Below are 15,035 nucleotides of genomic sequence, written 5' to 3'. Positions count from 1 at the left end.
TTTCCGCCAAACCACAAGCTAAGCATGCACATGCTGCTTTTGGCAGAGCGCGCATGTGCATTTCTACCAAACCACGTGCTAAGCACGCCCATGCTGCTCTTTTCAGCAGACGCGCATCGATTTGTGCCAAACCACTTTCTAAGCATGCACATGCATCTTTCGGTAGACGCGCACCTTGTTTCCTGCCAAACCACAAGTTATGCAAGGACATGCTGCTTTTGGTAGAGCGCGCATGTGGATTTCTATCAAACCACGGCCTAAGCACGCCCATGCCGTTCTTTTAAGCACAGGCGCATCGATTTGGCCAAACCACTTGTTAAGCATGCACATGCATCTTTCGGTAGACGCGCACGTTGTTTTCTGTCAAACCCAAGTTATGTATGCACATGCTGCTTTTAGTTGAGCGCGCATGTGGATTTCTACCAATACACGTCCTAAGCACGCCCATTATGCTCTCTTCAGCACACGCGCATCGATTTGTGGTAAAGCACTTGTTAAGCATGCACATGCATCTTTCGGTAGACGCGCTCGTTGTTTTCTGCCAAACCACAAGCTAAGCATGCACATGCTGCTTTTGGCCGAGCGCGCATGTGGATTTCTGCCAAATGAAATGCCAAGCACGCCCATGCTGCTCTTTTCAGCACACGCGCATCGATTTGTGGTAAACCACTTGTTAAGCATGCACCTGCATCTTTTGGTTGACGCGGACGTTGTTTTCTGCCAAACCACAAATTAAGCATGCACATGCTGCTTTTGGCAGAGCGCGCACGTGGAAATTCTACCAAACCACGTGCTAAGCACGCCGATGGTGCTTTTTTCAGCACAGACGCATCGATTTGGCCAAACCACTTGTTTAGCATGCACATGCATCTTTCGGTAGACGCGCACGTTGTTTTCTGCCACACCACAAGTTATGCATGCACATGCTGCTTTTAGTTGAGCGCGCATGTGGATTTCTACCAATACACGTCCTAAGCACGCCCATTATGCTCTCTTCAGCACACGCGCATCGATTTGTGGTAAAGCACTTGTTAAGCATGCACATGCATCTTTCGGTAGACGCGCTCGTTGTTTTCTGCCAAACCACAAGCTAAGCATGCACATGCTGCTTTTGGCAGAGCGCGCATGTGGATTTCTGCCAAACGAAATGCCAAGCACGCCCATGCTGCTCTTTTCAGCACACGCGCATCGATTTGTGGTAAACCACTTGTTAAGCATGCACCTGCATCTTTTGGTTGACGCGGACGTTGTTTTCTGCCAAACCACAAATTAAGCATGCACATGCTGCTTTTGGCAGAGCGCGCACGTGGAAATTCTACCAAACCACGTGCTAAGCACGCCGATGGTGCTTTTTTCAGCACAGACGCATCGATTTGGCCAAACCACTTGTTTAGCATGCACATGCATCTTTCGGTAGACGCGCACGTTGTTTTCTGCCACACCACAAGTTATGCATGCACATGCTGCTTTTCGCAGAGCGCGCATGTGTGTTTCTACAAAACCACGTGCTAAACACGCCCATGCTGCTCTTTTCAGCACTCGCGCATCAATTTGTGGTAAACCACTTGTTAAGCATGCACATGCATCTTTCGGTAGACGTGCACGTTGTTTTCTGCCCAACCACAAGCTAAGAATGCACATGCTGCTTTTGGGAGAGCGCGCACGTGAATTTCTTCCAAACGACCTGCCAAGCACGCCCATGCTGCTCTTTTCAGCACACGTGTATCGATTTGTTGTACACCAATTGTTAAGCATGCACATGCATCTTTTGGAAGACGCGCACGTTGTTTTCTGCCAAACCACAAGTTATGCATGCACATGCTGCTTTTGGCAGAGTGCGCATGTGTTTTTCTACCAAACCACGTGCTAAACACGCCCATGCTGCTCTTTTCAGCACTCGCGCATCGATTTGTGGTAAACCCTTGTTAAGCATGCATATGCATCTTTTGGTAGACGCGGGCGTTGTTTTCTGCCAAACCACAAATTAAGCATGCACATGCTGCTTTTGGCAGAGCGCGCACGTGGATTTCTACCAAACCACGTGCTAAGCACGCCCATGCTGCTCTTTTCAGCACAGGTGCATCGATTTGGCCAAACCACGTGTTAAACATGCACGTGCATCTTTCGGTAGACGCGCACGTTGTTTTCTGCCAAACCAAGTATTATGCATGCACATGCTGCTTTTGGTAGAGCACGCGTGTGGATTTCTACCAAACCACGCGCTAAGCACGCCCATGCTGCTATTTTCAGCGCACGCGCATCGATTTGTGCCAAACCACTTGTTAAGCATGCACATGCATCTTTTGGTAGACGCGCACGTTGTTTTCTGCCAAACCACATGCTAAGCATGCACATGCAGATTTTGGAAGAGCGCGCACGTGTTTTTCTGCCAAACGACGTGCCAAGCACGCCCATGCTGCTCTTTTCAGCACACGCGCATCGATTTGTGCTAAACCACTTGTTATGTATGCACATGCATCTTTCGGTAGACGCGCACGTTGTTTTCTGCCTAACCACAAGTTAAGCATGCACATGCTGCTTTTGGCAGAGCGCGCATGTGGATTTCTACCAAACAACGTGCTAGGAACGCCCTTGCTGCTCTTTTCAGCACACGCGCATCGATTTGTGCCAAACCACTTGTTAAGCATGCGCATGCATCTTTTGGTAGACGCGGACGTTGTTTTCTGCCAAACCACAAGTGAAGCATGCACATGCTGCTTTTGTCAGAGCGCGCACGTGGATTTTTTGCCAAACGACGTGCCAAGCACGCCTATGCTGCTCTTTTCAGCACACGAGCATCGATTTGTGGTAAACCACTTGTTAAGCATGCACATGTATCCTTTGGTAGACGCGGACGTTGTTTTCTGCCAAACCACAAGTTAAACATGCACATGCTGCTCTAGGCAGAGCGCGCACGTAGATTTCTATCAAACCACGTGCAAAGCACGCCCTTGCTGCTCTTTTCAGCACAGGCGCATGGATTTATGCCAAACCACTTGTTAAGCATGCATATGCATCTTTCCGTAGAAGCGCACGTTGTTTTCCGCCAAACCACAAGCTAAGCATGCACATGCTGCTTTTGGCAGAGCGCGCATGTGCATTTCTACCAAACCACGTGCTAAGCACGCCCATGCTGCTCTTTTCAGCAGACGCGCATCGATTTGTGCCAAACCACTTTCTAAGCATGCACATGCATCTTTCGGTAGACGCGCACCTTGTTTCCTGCCAAACCACAAGTTATGCAAGGACATGCTGCTTTTGGTAGAGCGCGCATGTGGATTTCTATCAAACCACGGCCTAAGCACGCCCATGCTGTTCTTTTAAGCACAGGCGCATCGATTTGGCCAAACCACTTGTTAAGCATGCACATGCATCTTTCGGTAGACGCGCACGTTGTTTTCTGGCAAACCCAAGTTATGTATGCACATGCTGCTTTTAGTTTTGCGCGCATGTGGATTTCTACCAATACACGTCCTAAGCACGCCCATTATGCTCTCTTCAGCACACGCGCATCGATTTGTGGTAAAGCACTTGTTAAGCATGCACATGCATCTTTCGGTAGACGCGCTCGTTGTTTTCTGCCAAACCACAAGCTAAGCATGCACATGCTGCTTTTGGCAGAGCGCGCATGTGGATTTCTGCCAAACGAAATGCCAAGCACGCCCATGCTGCTCTTTTCAGCACACGCGCATCGATTTGTGGTAAACCACTTGTTAAGCATGCACCTGCATCTTTTGGTTGACGCGGACGTTGTTTTCTGCCAAACCACAAATTAAGCATGCACATGCTGCTTTTGGCAGAGCGCGCACGTGGAAATTCTACCAAACCACGTGCTAAGCACGCCGATGGTGCTTTTTTCAGCACAGACGCATCGATTTGGCCAAACCACTTGTTTAGCATGCACATGCATCTTTCGGTAGACGCGCACGTTGTTTTCTGCCACACCACAAGTTATGCATGCACATGCTGCTTTTAGTTGAGCGCGCATGTGGATTTCTACCAATACACGTCCTAAGCACGCCCATTATGCTCTCTTCAGCACACGCGCATCGATTTGTGGTAAAGCACTTGTTAAGCATGCACATGCATCTTTCGGTAGACGCGCTCGTTGTTTTCTGCCAAACCACAAGCTAAGCATGCACATGCTGCTTTTGGCAGAGCGCGCATGTGGATTTCTGCCAAACGAAATGCCAAGCACGCCCATGCTGCTCTTTTCAGCACACGCGCATCGATTTGTGGTAAACCACTTGTTAAGCATGCACCTGCATCTTTTGGTTGACGCGGACGTTGTTTTCTGCCAAACCACAAATTAAGCATGCACATGCTGCTTTTGGCAGAGCGCGCACGTGGAAATTCTAGCAAACCACGTGCTAAGCACGCCGATGGTGCTTTTTTCAGCACAGACGCATCGATTTGGCCAAACCACTTGTTTAGCATGCACATGCATCTTTCGGTAGACGCGCACGTTGTTTTCTGCCACACCACAAGTTATGCATGCACATGCTGCTTTTCGCAGAGCGCGCATGTGTGTTTCTACAAAACCACGTGCTAAACACGCCCATGCTGCTCTTTTCAGCACTCGCGCATCAATTTGTGGTAAACCACTTGTTAAGCATGCACATGCATCTTTCGGTAGACGTGCACGTTGTTTTCTGCCCAACCACAAGCTAAGAATGCACATGCTGCTTTTGGAAGAGCGCGCACGTGAATTTCTTCCAAACGACCTGCCAAGCACGCCCATGCTGCTCTTTTCAGCACACGTGTATCGATTTGTTGTACACCAATTGTTAAGCATGCACATGCATCTTTTGGAAGACGCGCACGTTCTTTTCTGCCAAACCACAAGTTATGCATGCACATGCTGCTTTTGGCAGAGTGCGCATGTGTTTTTCTACCAAACCACGTGCTAAACACGCCCATGCTGCTCTTTTCAGCACTCGCGCATCGATTTGTGGTAAACCCTTGTTAAGCATGCATATGCATCTTTTGGTAGACGCGGGCGTTGTTTTCTGCCAAACCACAAATTAAGCATGCACATGCTGCTTTTGGCAGAGCGCGCACGTGGATTTCTACCAAACCACGTGCTAAGCACGCCCATGCTGCTCTTTTCAGCACAGGTGCATCGATTTGGCCAAACCACGTGTTAAACATGCACGTGCATCTTTCGGTAGACGCGCACGTTGTTTTCTGCCAAACCAAGTATTATGCATGCACATGCTGCTTTTGGTAGAGCACGCGTGTGGATTTCTACCAAACCACGCGCTAAGCACGCCCATGCTGCTATTTTCAGCGCACGCGCATCGATTTGTGCCAAACCACTTGTTAAGCATGCACATGCATCTTTTGGTAGAAGCGGATGTTGTTTTCTGCCAGACCACAAGTTAAGCGTGCAGATGCTGCTTTTGGCAGAGCGGGCACGTCGATTTCTGCCAAACCACCTACTAAGCACGCCCTTGCTGCTGTTTTCAGCACACGCGCATGGATTTGTGCCAAATAACTTGTTAAGCATGCACATGCATGTTTCCGTGGAAGCGCACGTTGTTTTCTGCCAAACCACAAGACATGCATGCGCCTGCTGTTTTGGCCGAGGGCGCATGTGGATTTCTAACAAACCACGTTCTAAGTACGCCCATGCTGGTCTTTTCAGCACACGCGCATCGATTTGTGCCAAACCAATTGTTAAGCATGCACATGCGCCTTTCGGTAGACGCGGACGTTGTTTTCTGCCAAACCACAAGTTATGCATGGACATGCTGCTTTTGGTAGAGCGCGCATGTGGATTTCTACCAAACCACGGCCTAAGCACGCCCATGCTGTTCTTTTCAGCACAGGCGCATCGATTTGGCCAAACCACTTGTTAAGCATGCACATGCATGTTTCGGTAGACGCGCACGTTGTTTTCTGCAAAACCACAAGTTAAGCATGCACATCCTGCTTTTGGCAGAGCGCGCATGTGGATTTCTACCAAACCACGTGTCAAGCACCCTCATGCAGCTCTTTTCAACACACGCGTATAGATTTGTGCCAAACCACTTGGTAAGCATGCACATGCATTTTTCCGTAGAAGCGCACGTTGTTTTCTGCCAAACCACATGCTAAGCGTGCACATGCAGCTTTTGCAGAGTGCGCATAGCGATTTCTACCAAACCACGTGCTAAGCACGCCCATATCTGCTCTTTCAGAACAGGCGCATCGATTTGGCCAAACCACTTGCTAAGCATGAACAAGCAGCTTTCGGTAGACGCGCACGTTGTTTTCTGCCAAACCACAAGTTATGCATGCACATGCAGCTTTTCGCAGAGCGCGCATGTGGATTTCTACCAAACCACGTGCTAGGAACGCCCTTGCTGCTGTTTTCAGCACACGCGCATCGATTTGTGGTAAACCACTTGTTAAGCATGCACATGCATCCTTCCGTAGTAGCGCACGTTGTTTTCCTCCAAACCACAAGCTAAGCATGCACATGTTGCTTTTGGCAGAGCGCGCATGTGTATTTCTACCAAACCACGTGTTAAGTACGCCCAGGCTTCTCTTTTCAGCACACGCGCATCGATTTGTGCCAAACCACTTGCTAAGCATGCACATGCATCTTTTGGTAGACGCGCACGTTGCTTTCTGCCAAACCACATGCTAAGCATGCACATGCACCTTTTGGAAGAGCGCGCACGGGTATTTCTGCCAAACGACTGGCCAAGCATGCCCATGCTGCTCTTTTCAGCACACGCGCATCGATTTGTGCTAAACCACTTGTTAAGCATGCACATGCATCTTTTGGTAGAGCGCGCATGTGGATTTCTACCAAACCATCGGCTAAGCACGCCCATGCTGCTCTTTTCAGCAGACACGCATCGATTTGGTCAAGCCACTTGTTAAGCATGCACATGCATATTTCGGTAGACGTTCACGGGGTTTTCTGCCAAACCACAAGCTAAGAATGCACGTGCTGCTTTTGGCAGAGCGCGCACGTGGATTTCTGCCAAATGACGTGCTAAGCACGCCAATGCTGCTCTTTTCAGCACACGCGCAACGATTTCTGGTAAATCTCTTGCTAAGCATGCACATGCATCTTTCGGTAGACGTGCTCGTTGTTTTCTGCCACACCGCAAGCTAAGCATGCACATGCAGCTTTTGGCAGAGCGCGCACGTGGATTTCTGCCAAATGACGTGCCAAGCACGCCGATGCTGCTGTTTTCAGCACACGCGCAACGATTTGGGGTAAACCACTTGTAGAGCATGCACATGCATCTTTCGGTAGACGCGCTCGTTGTTTTCAGCCAAACCGCGAGCTAAGCATGCGCATGCTGCTTTTGGCAGAGCGCGTACGTGGATTTCTGCCAAACGACGTGCCAAGCGCGCCAATGCTGCTCTTTTCAGCACACGCGCATCGATTTGCGGTAAACCAATTCGTAAGCATGCACATGCATCTTTCGGTAGACGCGCATGTGGTTTTCTGCCAAACCACAAGATATGCATGCACATGCTGCTTTTAGGTGAGCGCGCATGTGGATTTCTACCAATACACGTGCTAAGCACGCCCATTATGCTCCCCTCAGCACACGCGCATCGATGTGTGGTAAACCACTTGTTAAGCATGCATATGCATCTTTCGGTAGACGCGCACGTTGTTTTCGGCCAAACCACAAGTTAAGCATGCACATGCTGCTTTTGGCAGAGCGGGCACGTCGATTTCTACCAAACCACCTACTAAGCACGCCCTCGCTTCTCTTTTCACCACATGCGCATCGATTTGTGGTAAACCACTTGTTAAGCATGTACATGCATCTTTCCGTAGTAGGGCACGTTGTTTTGCTCCAAACCACAAGCTAAGCATGCACATGCTGCTTTTGGCAGAGCGCGCATGCGCATTTCTACCAAACCGCGTGCTAAGCACGCCCAGGCTGCTGTTTTCAGCACACGCGCATCGGTTTGTGCCAAACCACTTGCTAAGCATGCACATGCATCTTTTGGTAGACGCGTACGTTGCTTTCTGCCAAACCGCATGCTGAGCGTGCACATGCACCTTTTGGAAGAGCGCGCATGGGTATTTCTGCCAAACGACTTGCCAAGCATGCCCATGCTGCTCTTTTCAGCACACGCGCATCGATTTGTGCTAAACCACTTGTTAAGCATGCACATGCATCTTTTGGTAGAGCGCGCATGTGGATTTCTACCAAACCATCGGCTAAGCACGCCCATGCTGCTCTTTTCAGCAGACACGCATCGATTTGGTCAAACCACTTGTTAAGCATGCACATGCATATTTCGGTAGACGCCCACGGGGTTTTCTGCCAAACCACAAGATATGCATGCACATGCTGCTTTTAGGTGAGCACGCATGTGGATTTCTACCAATCCACGTGCTTAACACCCCCATTATGATCTCTTCAGCACACGCGCATCGATTTGTGGTAAACCACTTGTTAAGCATGCGCATGCATCTTTCAGTAGTCGAACACGTTGTTTTCTGCCAAACCACAAGCTAAGAATGCACATGCTGCTTTTGGCAGAGCGCGCACGTGGATTTTTGCCAAATGACGTGCTAAGCACGCCGATGCTGCTCTTTTCAGCACACGCGCATCGATTTGTGCCAAACCACTTGTTAAGCATGCACATGCATCTTTCGGTAGACGCGCACGTTGTTTTCTGCAAAACCACAAGTTAAGCATGCACATCCTGCTTTTGGCAGAGCGCGCATGTGGATTTCTACCAAACCACGTGCCAAGCACCCTCATGCAGCTCTTTTCAACACACGGGCATAGATTTGTGCCAAACCACTTGGTAAGCATGCACATGCATTTTTCCGTAGAAACGCACGTTGTTTTCTGCCAAACCACATGCTAAGCGTGCACATGCAGCTTTTGCAGAGTGCGCATAGGGATTTCTACCAAACCACGTGCTAAGCACGCCCATATCTGCTCTTTCAGAACAGGCGCATCGATTTGGCCAAACCACTTGCTAAGCATGAACAAGCAGCTTTCGGTAGACGCGCACGTTGTTTTCTACCAAACCACAAGTTATGCATGCACATGCAGCTTTTGGCAGAACGCGCATGTGAATTTCTGCCAAACCACGTGCTAGGAACGCCCTTGCTGCTTTTTTCAGCACAGGCACATCGATCTGTCGTAAAAACTTTTTAAGCATGCACATGCATCTTTCGGTAGTAGCGCACGTTGTTTTCCTCCAAGCCACAAGCTAAGCATGCACATGTTGCTTTTGGCAGCGCGCGCATGTGTATTTCTACCAAACCACATGCTAAGCACGCCCATATCTGCTCTTTCAGAACAGGCGCATCGATTTGGCCAAACCACTTGCTAAGCATGAACAAGCAGCTTTCGGTAGACGCGCACGTTGTTTTCTGCCAAACCACAAGTTATGCATGCACATGCAGCTTTTCGCAGAGCGCGCATGTGGATTTCTACCAAACCACGTGCTAGGAACGCCCTTGCTGCTGTTTTCAGCACACGCGCATCGATTTGTGGTAAACCACTTGTTAAGCATGCACATGCATCCTTCCGTAGTAGCGCACGTTGTTTTCCTCCAAACCACAAGCTAAGCATGCACATGTTGCTTTTGGCAGAGCGCGCATGTGTATTTCTACCAAACCACGTGTTAAGTACGCCCAGGCTTCTCTTTTCAGCACACGCGCATTGATTTGTGCCAAACCACTTGCTAAGCATGCACATGCATCTTTTGGTAGACGCGCACGTTGCTTTCTGCCAAACCACATGCTAAGCATGCACATGCACCTTTTGGAAGAGCGCGCACGGGTATTTCTGCCAAACGACTGGCCAAGCATGCCCATGCTGCTCTTTTCAGCACACGCGCATCGATTTGTGCTAAACCACTTGTTAAGCATGCACATGCATCTTTTGGTAGAGCGCGCATGTGGATTTCTACCAAACCATCGGCTAAGCACGCCCATGCTGCTCTTTTCAGCAGACACGCATCGATTTGGTCAAGCCACTTGTTAAGCATGCACATGCATATTTCGGTAGACGTTCACGGGGTTTTCTGCCAAACCACAAGCTAAGAATGCACGTGCTGCTTTTGGCAGAGCGCGCACGTGGATTTCTGCCAAATGACGTGCTAAGCACGCCAATGCTGCTCTTTTCAGCACACGCGCAACGATTTCTGGTAAATCTCTTGCTAAGCATGCACATGCATCTTTCGGTAGACGTGCTCGTTGTTTTCTGCCACACCGCAAGCTAAGCATGCACATGCAGCTTTTGGCAGAGCGCGCACGTGGATTTCTGCCAAATGACGTGCCAAGCACGCCGATGCTGCTGTTTTCAGCACACGCGCAACGATTTGGGGTAAACCACTTGTAGAGCATGCACATGCATCTTTCGGTAGACGCGCTCGTTGTTTTCAGCCAAACCGCGAGCTAAGCATGCGCATGCTGCTTTTGGCAGAGCGCGTACGTGGATTTCTGCCAAACGACGTGCCAAGCGCGCCAATGCTGCTCTTTTCAGCACACGCGCATCGATTTGCGGTAAACCAATTCGTAAGCATGCACATGCATCTTTCGGTAGACGCGCATGTGGTTTTCTGCCAAACCACAAGATATGCATGCACATGCTGCTTTTAGGTGAGCGCGCATGTGGATTTCTACCAATACACGTGCTAAGCACGCCCATTATGCTCCCCTCAGCACACGCGCATCGATGTGTGGTAAACCACTTGTTAAGCATGCATATGCATCTTTCGGTAGACGCGCACGTTGTTTTCGGCCAAACCACAAGTTAAGCATGCACATGCTGCTTTTGGCAGAGCGGGCACGTCGATTTCTACCAAACCACCTACTAAGCACGCCCTCGCTTCTCTTTTCACCACATGCGCATCGATTTGTGGTAAACCACTTGTTAAGCATGTACATGCATCTTTCCGTAGTAGGGCACGTTGTTTTGCTCCAAACCACAAGCTAAGCATGCACATGCTGCTTTTGGCAGAGCGCGCATGCGCATTTCTACCAAACCGCGTGCTAAGCACGCCCAGGCTGCTGTTTTCAGCACACGCGCATCGGTTTGTGCCAAACCACTTGCTAAGCATGCACATGCATCTTTTGGTAGACGCGTACGTTGCTTTCTGCCAAACCGCATGCTGAGCGTGCACATGCACCTTTTGGAAGAGCGCGCATGGGTATTTCTGCCAAACGACTTGCCAAGCATGCCCATGCTGCTCTTTTCAGCACACGCGCATCGATTTGTGCTAAACCACTTGTTAAGCATGCACATGCATCTTTTGGTAGAGCGCGCATGTGGATTTCTACCAAACCATCGGCTAAGCACGCCCATGCTGCTCTTTTCAGCAGACACGCATCGATTTGGTCAAACCACTTGTTAAGCATGCACATGCATATTTCGGTAGACGCCCACGGGGTTTTCTGCCAAACCACAAGATATGCATGCACATGCTGCTTTTAGGTGAGCACGCATGTGGATTTCTACCAATCCACGTGCTTAACACCCCCATTATGATCTCTTCAGCACACGCGCATCGATTTGTGGTAAACCACTTGTTAAGCATGCGCATGCATCTTTCAGTAGTCGAACACGTTGTTTTCTGCCAAACCACAAGCTAAGAATGCACATGCTGCTTTTGGCAGAGCGCGCACGTGGATTTTTGCCAAATGACGTGCTAAGCACGCCGATGCTGCTCTTTTCAGCACACGCGCATCGATTTGTGCCAAACCACTTGTTAAGCATGCACATGCATCTTTCGGTAGACGCGCACGTTGTTTTCTGCAAAACCACAAGTTAAGCATGCACATCCTGCTTTTGGCAGAGCGCGCATGTGGATTTCTACCAAACCACGTGCCAAGCACCCTCATGCAGCTCTTTTCAACACACGGGCATAGATTTGTGCCAAACCACTTGGTAAGCATGCACATGCATTTTTCCGTAGAAACGCACGTTGTTTTCTGCCAAACCACATGCTAAGCGTGCACATGCAGCTTTTGCAGAGTGCGCATAGGGATTTCTACCAAACCACGTGCTAAGCACGCCCATATCTGCTCTTTCAGAACAGGCGCATCGATTTGGCCAAACCACTTGCTAAGCATGAACAAGCAGCTTTCGGTAGACGCGCACGTTGTTTTCTACCAAACCACAAGTTATGCATGCACATGCAGCTTTTGGCAGAACGCGCATGTGAATTTCTGCCAAACCACGTGCTAGGAACGCCCTTGCTGCTTTTTTCAGCACAGGCACATCGATCTGTCGTAAAAACTTTTTAAGCATGCACATGCATCTTTCGGTAGTAGCGCACGTTGTTTTCCTCCAAGCCACAAGCTAAGCATGCACATGTTGCTTTTGGCAGCGCGCGCATGTGTATTTCTACCAAACCACATGCTAAGCACGCCAAGGCTGCTCTTTTCAGCACACGCGCATCGATTTGTGCCAAACCACTTGCTAAGCATGCACATGCATGTTTTGGTAGACGCGCACGTTGCTTTCTGCCAAACCACATGCTAAGCATGCACATGCACCTTTTGGAAGAGCGCGCACGGGTATTTCTGCCGAACACGTGCTAAGCACGCCGATGCTGCTCCTTTCAGCACACGCGCATCGATTGGTGCCAAACCACTTTTTAAGCATGCACATGCATCTTTCGGTAGACGCGCACGTTGTTTTCTGCCAAACCCCAAGTTATGATGCACATGCTGCTTTTGGGAGAGCATGCACTTGGATTTCTGCCAAAGTACGTGCCAAGCACGCCCATGCTGAGCTTTTCAGCACACGCGCATCAATTTGTGGTAAACCACTTATTAAGCATGCACAGGCATCTTTTGGTACATGCGCACGTTGTTTTCTGCCAAACCACAAGCAAAGCATGCACATGTTGCTTTTGGCAGATCGCGCACGTGGATTTCTACCAAACCACGTGCTCAGCACGCCAATGCTGTTCTTTTCAGCACTCACGCATTTATTTGTGCCAAACCACTTGTTAAGAATGTACATGCATCTTACGGTAGACGGTCACGTTGTTTTCTGCCAAACCACAAGCCAAGCATGCACTTTCTGCCTTTGGCAGAGCGCGCACGTGGATTTCTACCAAACCACCCGCCAAGCACGCTCATGCTCCTCCTTTCAACAGGAGCGCATGGATTTGTGCCAAACCACTTGTTGAGCATGCACATGCATATTTTCGCAGAAGCGCACGCTGTTTTCAGTCAAACCGCATGCTAAGCATGCACATGCAGCTTTTGGCAAAGTGCGCACGTGGATTTCTGCCAAACGACGTGCCAGGCACGCCCTTGCTGCTATTTTCAGCACACGGAGATCGATTTGTGGTAAACCACTTGTTAAGCATACACATGCTGCTTTTGGCAGAGCGCGCACGTTGATTTCTACCAAACAATGTACTAAGCACGCCCTTGCTGCTCTTTTCAGCAAACGCGCACGGATTTGTGCCAAACCACTTGTTAAGTATGCACATGCATCTTTCCGTAGAAGCGCACGTTGTTTTCCGCCAAACCACAAGATAAGCATGCACATGCAGCTTTTGGCAGAGCGCGCAGGTGGATTTCTGCCAAACACGTGCTAAGCACGCCCATACTGCTGTTTTCAGCACACGCCTCTCGATTTGTGCCAAACCACTTGTTAAGCATGCATATGCATCTTTTGGGAGACGCGCACGTTGTTTTCTGCTAACCACAAGTTATGATGCACATGCTGCTTTTGGCAGAGCATGCACGTGGATTTCTGCCAAAGGACGTGCCAAGCACGCCCATGCTGAGCTTTTCAGCACACGCGCATCAATTTGTGGTATGCCACTTATTAAGCATGCACAGGCATCTTTTGGTAGATGCGCACGTTGTTTTCTGCCAAACCACAAGTTATGCATGCACATGCTGTCTTTGGCAAAGCGCGCATGTGGATTTCTTCCAAACCACGTGCTAAGCATGCGCTTGCTGCTGTCTTCAGCACACGCGCTCAATTTGTGGTAAACAACTTCTTAAGGATACACATGCATGTTTCGGTAGACGCGCACGTTTTTTTCTGCCAAACCACAAGTTATGATGCACATGCTGCTTTTGGCAGAGCTCGCATGTGGATTTTTACCAAACCACGTGCTAAGCACACCCATGCTGCTCTTTTCAGCACACGCGCATAGATTCATGCCAAACCATTGTTAAGCATGCACATGCATCTTTTCGTAGAAGCGCACGTTGTTTTCTGCCAAACCACAAGCTAAGCATGTACATGCAGCTTTCGGCAGAGCGCGCACGTGGATTTCTGCGAAACGACGTGCCAAGCACGCCCATGCTGCTATTTTCAGCACACGCAGATCGATTTCTGGTAAACAACTTGTTAAGCATGCTCATGCATCTTTTCGTAGACGGGCACGTTGTTTTCTGCCAAACCACAAGCCAAGCATGCACATGCTGCGTTCGGCAGAGCGCGCACGTGGATTTCTACCAAACGACGTGCCAAGCACGTCCATGCTGCTCTTTTCAGCACACGCGCATCGATTTGTGGTAAACCACTTGTTAAGCATACACATGCATCTTTTGGTTGACGCGGACGTTGTTTTCTGCCAAACCACAAGTTATGCATGCACACGCTGCATTTGGCAGAGCGCGCATGTGGATTTCTACCAAACCACGTGCTCAGCACGCCAATGTTGTTCTTTTCAGCACTCACGCATTGATTTGTGCCAAACCGCTTGTTAAGCATGTACATGCATCTTACGGTAGACGGGCACGTTGTTTTCTGCCAAACCACAAGCCAAGCATGCACTTTCTGCCTTTGGCAGAGCGCGCACGTGGATTTCTACCAAACCACGCGCCGAGCACGCTCATGCTCCTCCTTTCAACACACGCGCATGGATTTGTGCCAAACCACTTGTTGAGCATGCACATGCATATTTTCGTAGAAGCGCACGTTGTTTTCTGCCAAACCGCATGCTAAGCATGCACATGCAGCTTTCGGTAGAGCGCGCACAAAGATTTCTGCCAAACGACGTGCCAGGCACGCCCTTGTTGCTATTTTCAGCACACGCAGATCGATTTCTGGTAAACAACTTGTTAAGCA

This window comes from Dermacentor variabilis, chromosome 3 (genome assembly GCF_050947875.1).
Source record: "Dermacentor variabilis isolate Ectoservices chromosome 3, ASM5094787v1, whole genome shotgun sequence".
NCBI lineage: Eukaryota > Metazoa > Arthropoda > Arachnida > Ixodida > Ixodidae > Dermacentor > Dermacentor variabilis.
Note: the sequence above shows the minus strand (reverse complement) of the source record.